Source organism: Aptenodytes patagonicus, chromosome Z (genome assembly GCF_965638725.1).
Source record: "Aptenodytes patagonicus chromosome Z, bAptPat1.pri.cur, whole genome shotgun sequence".
NCBI lineage: Eukaryota > Metazoa > Chordata > Aves > Sphenisciformes > Spheniscidae > Aptenodytes > Aptenodytes patagonicus.
In genome coordinates, this window is record NC_134982.1 from 58,495,381 (window position 1) to 58,501,098 (window position 5,718).

Consider the following 5,718-nt stretch of genomic DNA (forward strand, 5'->3'; position numbering starts at 1 on the left):
CGCGGCGCGGCTCGGCACGGATCGGATCGGCACGTCACTGCCCCGCCCGGCCCCGCCCCGCCGCGCTCGCCGGCCTCCCCGGGGCGGCCCTGGCCGAGGCACCGCCTGCCGCCCGGCACGGCCCGGGCCGGCACGGCCCGCAGCTCGGTGCATCGGCGCGGGCGCGCCCTGCGGAGCCGCGCCAAGCCGAGCGACAGCCGTTCCCCGCGGGTGCTGGGCCCGGCCCGGAGCTGGCTGCCGGTGCCCGGGGAGCCGGGTTTGCCCTGTCGCGCTTGGCAGTGGGGAAAAGCCCGGTGCTCCGAAACGGGACTGCTAAGGTGCTCGGAAAGTGGACTGCTAAGGCGCTCGGGGGAGGAAACTCCTCTCTTTCCCCGTGTGTCGTTAAAACAACAACAACAGCAACAACATCACTAATGCCCGCTGATAGCTCCGCGTTATCCTAAAAGTCACCGTTAACTCTTTCCTCGGGGCAGTGCCAGAGTGGCAGCTTCAGTTGTTGAGGGTGCTGGTGGCAGTAGGAGGGAGAAGGCTTGTGGGAGCAGCCCTGTCCGAGGGTGATCGCTTACTGGAGTAGAAAAAAGACTAGAGGAGAATAAAGGGAGGATGTTAAGACCCACAGAGGTCTATCAGCCACTGGATGTACAGTTTGGTTACGGTTTTATATGACTGATTATGCTGCAGACAGCAGTATCTTCTTCCCCCAGTGCAGAGACAGGCACACTAGCTGTTCTCTCCTTCCCAAAAACTCACCAAGGGAAAAAGCCAAGAGCACAAAGCAAAAGCCTCCTCCACTCCTAAACAAGAGCTGTGACTTCAGGTTGGTTGGACATTGATAGTGCCTGGATGTCTTTCTCCCAACCCTGAGATTTGATCACCCTCCCACACCCACCACACCCCTCTGGAGTGCCAAGTCAACAGGCCAATGGATTCCAGAAACTGCTCCAAAGCACTGTCGTCCACCATGTCACTTCTTGCTCAGCCCTTTGAAACCCTTGTGCTGTTCCTCACCACAAACTGCTAAGAGCACAACACCCTCTCAGTCAGAGGCTGGGGTCATTAACTGTGAGAAGGGCTTTATTTCAAATACTTTGGACATATTTGGAAGAGTGGATAGGGAGGGTTATCCTGCATGCAAGTATTCTCTCATGAACAATTTTAGCTGAAATTTTCCATGCCCGGGGGGTTGGGGGTGGGGGGAGTAGGGAGTGGAAAGGCAGGCCAGGGAGAGGGAGGAAGGAGGGAGAAGAAACCATTTCAACGCCAAGTCGAGCTTGTTGTTGCAGGGTAGAGAGAAGCATGGGTTGTTTGTGCTAGTGAGCAAGCTTTACTGACTGATATATTGTGCCTTCCAGTCTCCCTCAGCTGGAATTGGGGGTTGACATTTAGTAATAGCAAGTGTGACTATTAAGGTAATATTAATGATTGACCTGTTCCTATGTCTACAAATGCCTGACCAGGTTTGCCTGGCTTATGAGCTGCTGACAAAAGAGGACTGCTGTTTGTATGCTGTAGGCTGATGCACAGCAACATCTGTCCTGCTCTGAAGAGACATGCTGTGCCCTAGGCTGTGGGCATGAGTTAACTGCCCTCCTAACCTGTCAGTGCTGACACATGGGGAGAAACTTGTACATCAACATGCTAGAAAGAAGCCCAGGTGTATGGGACAGCAGAAAGACCCAGCAGTCAGTGCTCACCAGGAGAACCATCATTCCTGCCTCTTCCTGGTCCTCCTGTTGGCAGGCAAACCCTGTATGAAAATGAACTTCTCTGGGGCTCTGTCTACGTGATCTGTCCACTGTGTTTGTTCCTTTTTCAGCTCAAAAATCTGTGTTATCATTGAAGAAGTCTGAATAACGCTGGCAGAAATCAGGATTCCATGTGAAATACCTTTACTGCTTCTGCTCTCTGCTGTCCATTTTGTCAGTAAAATACACAAAAAGCTCAAATTGCACATATTTTTAGGACAGACCAGATTCAAGACTGCCCTGACTAGCCCCTTTCTGCATTATTTTTGATGTCAAGTTAACATGGTGTGCTGTTTCCTACTTGAAATAAGGTCCATGAGTGAGTTGTACCTGGACAGTGAAGGAGATGCTGTCTATGAGAGCTCTGTCACCTTGGGTGCAGACATCAGAAAGCATGTGTCAAGCAAGGCCACAGAAAGAGAAAAAGACAACTGCAGCAGGAGAAAACTGCTTTGCTGTTTGGACCAGAATAATCAGAGGAATCTGTGTAAGTCACTTAGATCTGGGAGGAAATTCAATTTTTTTTCCCCTCATGCTTCTCCTAGATGTATTGCCTTGCTGTATGTAGCCTGCCAGGACTAGTCTGGGGCTGCAGGGAGCTAAGAGCACTCAGAGCAGCTCTGTGCAACTTCATTCCTCTGCTTTACACCACATCTCCCATGAACAGGGGTACCACTTGTTACTGGCAGCACACCAAGGACAGCAGTAGGATTAGTGTTGAAGGAGAACGGCCCCATCTGCCCTGCACCTCCTCATTCTTTCCTGGTGCTGCACTTCTGCCTGATACATCTCCATCAGTCCCTTTCTCCCCAGTGTCACCCTCTCTTCACCGCACCCCAGCACATCCTATACCCTCTTTTAAACCTGGCTTTTGTTTTCAGGAACTGGCAGCTTAAGCCAGATGTCACAGGTGCTTCTCAGTTAGGCAGTTTCTTGTTTTGTATGTACTTGTACTGAGGTACCCGTGGTCTCTGATGCGTGAGCATATGTGGTATACACTGAACAGACCCAGCTACACAACTTGTACACTGAACAGTCCTTGCTATTAAAAAAAGCCACAAAAAAAAATGTTTATTTGCTGTCAGGGAGGGAAACGCTGAGACAGTAGGTATGTGAAAGGTTTTCAGCAATGGGGTAGTTGAAGTCTCTGTCCGTTGGTTGTAAAATGGGTGTGGAACAACTTAGAGTTGGGAGAGGATTCTGCATCCAAAGCAGCTTTCCAGTATTGAGCACTCATGGTAGGAATTACAGGATCATTCAGCCTGGAAGAGACCTCAGGAGGTCTCTAGTCCTGTTCAAAGCAGGGTCAGCAATGAAGTCAGACCAGTTTGCTTAGGGCTTAATCTGGTCTTGAAAACCTCCAACGATGGAGACTGCACAACCTCTCTGGGCAACCCATTCTACTGCTGGACTGGTACTAGGATAGAAGCCACAGTACAGCCTTCAGATAGAGTACAACTTACTAACCACAACACTCTGACCCAATCCAACCAGTACTTCACCCATCCAGTTGGCTACCCGTCCAGACCATAATGTCCTAACTTAGATACAAGAACACTGTGGGAGACTGTGTTGAAAATGTTGCTAAACTCATGGTAAATACATCCACCATTCTCCCCCCATCCACAAATCCCTTTTTTTAATCAAAAAACTGCAATCAGGCAGGTTCACCAGGTATGATTTATCCTCGGTGAACCCATGCTGATTATTCCCAGTTGCCTACTTCTCCTTCATGTGTCCAGAAATATCATCCAAGAGAACTTGGAAAAATGTTTTTTCCAGGGATTGAAGTGAGATTGGACAACTTGCAGTTGCCTGGGCTGTCCTTTGAGTGCATTTTGAATATAGGTGCAACATTTCTCTGGTTGGCAGGGGTATACATGGCCTCCCAAAGATGATCGGAAGTGGCCTTGCTGTGGCATCAGCCAGCTCTCTCAGCATACTTGGACACAGCCCTTCTGGTTCCATGGACTTGTACGAGTCAAGTTTTCTCCAGCAATCCCTGATTCATCCACTAATGGTCATCCTTCCCCTCCATGAATCCCAGGCCTTGAGGCCTGGGAGACCTTGCTGGTGCAGATTAAGGTAAAGAAGGCATTGAGTTCCTCAGGTTTGTCTGTGTTCACTCTCACTAAATCACCCACCCTATTCAGTAACCATCTGCCATTTTCCTTGTTCAGCCTTTTACCACTAATGTAGCAGTTGAAGCTCTTCTTGTTACCCTTGATATGCAAGTTGAAACTCCAGCGAAGCTTTGGTTTTCCTGACACCATCCCTACGTGCCCAGGCAATGTTTCTAAATTCCTCCTTTGTAGCCCATCCCTGCTTCCACCTCCTGTATGCTCTTCTTTTGCATTGGAGTTCTGCCACGATTCCCTACTTACCCAAGCTGTCTGCTGATATGTCTCCTTTTTTCTTGAATACCGAGATGGCCTCTTCTTGCACTTGGTTGAAGCTTCAGAGACCTCGTCACTGCTGGAGACAGTGGTAGAGTGAAAGGCTGCTTCTTCCCCTGCTGTGCACTGAAAGAGGCAGGGAACAAGATGTCCTGAGCTGCAGAACTAAGAAGCCAGATATCTTAGGGGTGCACCTTTGGGTTGACTAGCGTTGAGTAAGTTGCAACCTTTCATCACGGTTGGGGCACTAGTAATATCCCCCTGCTGCATGGATTATCTCCTTGCTGCTGACACTGCAGGTTTTCTATGCTGGGGTGCTAATAGGTTCTTCTCTCTCTTCAGCCACAGATTTTCATGAAACTGTAGGAACTTTGCTGGTTTTGAGAAGGCTGTCCCTCTGTCAAGTTCCATTAAAACTCACTATCATTAAAAAAAAAAAAGGGAAGGGGAAGGAAATAGACAGACATACTAGATTTGTGCATTCCTTACTATCTAAGGAGCACAGGTTAAAATGGTACCTGAAAGAGTAATTAAAGACCATGCAGGCTCATTAGGTGCAGAGTGTGTGTATGGGGGTGAAGGTGGAATTAGGATTGCTCAAACAATTTTTATTCTGGCATTTCCTCATGTTTTAATGTTTAAATTAGCAAGCCTTGATTAATTTTAACTCCACAGAAATATAGTGAAAAGTGCTGTTGTTACATAAATGGATCCAGCATCCACTGCTGTTCTGTCTCTCAGCCTGATATTAGAAGCATGAGGAGACTTCCCCAGGGAATCCTGGATTTTGGTTAATCTGGACCTTTTAATGCTAATTGAAAGTGTGGATTTGTATGGTTTGTGGCAGAGAGGGCTTTGAAGACTCATTCTGCATACCTGGAGGCCAGCGTCCTGTTTGTTTCCACAGTGCACACTGGAAGGTGAATTGGAAGAAACCAGTAAAATTTTCATTTTCAAGACTGCCACGATGCAAGTCTAAGACCCTTCATGGAGCAGAAGATCACACATTAAAAAAAAAAAAGGAAAAAAAAAAGGAGAGCAATTGTTAAGTGCACAGAGCAAACCGGCACAAAGGATCTCCCAGACTGCAAGAGACTATTGCATATGCAAGTTCCGCATTACTGGCAGGTATGGAGAGAAAACAGGAATGCAGAAGTCACTGCACTGGCATGTTTGCAGGCTGCTGAACCAGATGCTTTCCTCCAGACATAAAGATTAGTTGCTCGCTTTGCCAAACAGAGCAAAACAGGCCAGTCAAATGCAAAAAACATCTTAGGAGACAGCAAAATGCATGTCCAACACTTCGGGTAGCAAACCAGTTGTCCCGGGGCTGAATCTCTTCACAGCGAGGCAGGTCCTGGGAGTGGTTCCTCTTGTTGCCATCTCTGACAGCTATGAGCCTGGAAAACCAACATGTCCCCTAAGAGAGCTGCAAGCAGCTGACAGAACTGCAGGGAGCTTAACAGTCACCCCTGCCGCTCTAAACACCAGTGAAAGACTAGTCCATTATGCAGTGTTATCTCTGAATATTTTTCTACAGAATACAGTTTTAAAGACTTGTCTACACTTCGGCTCGC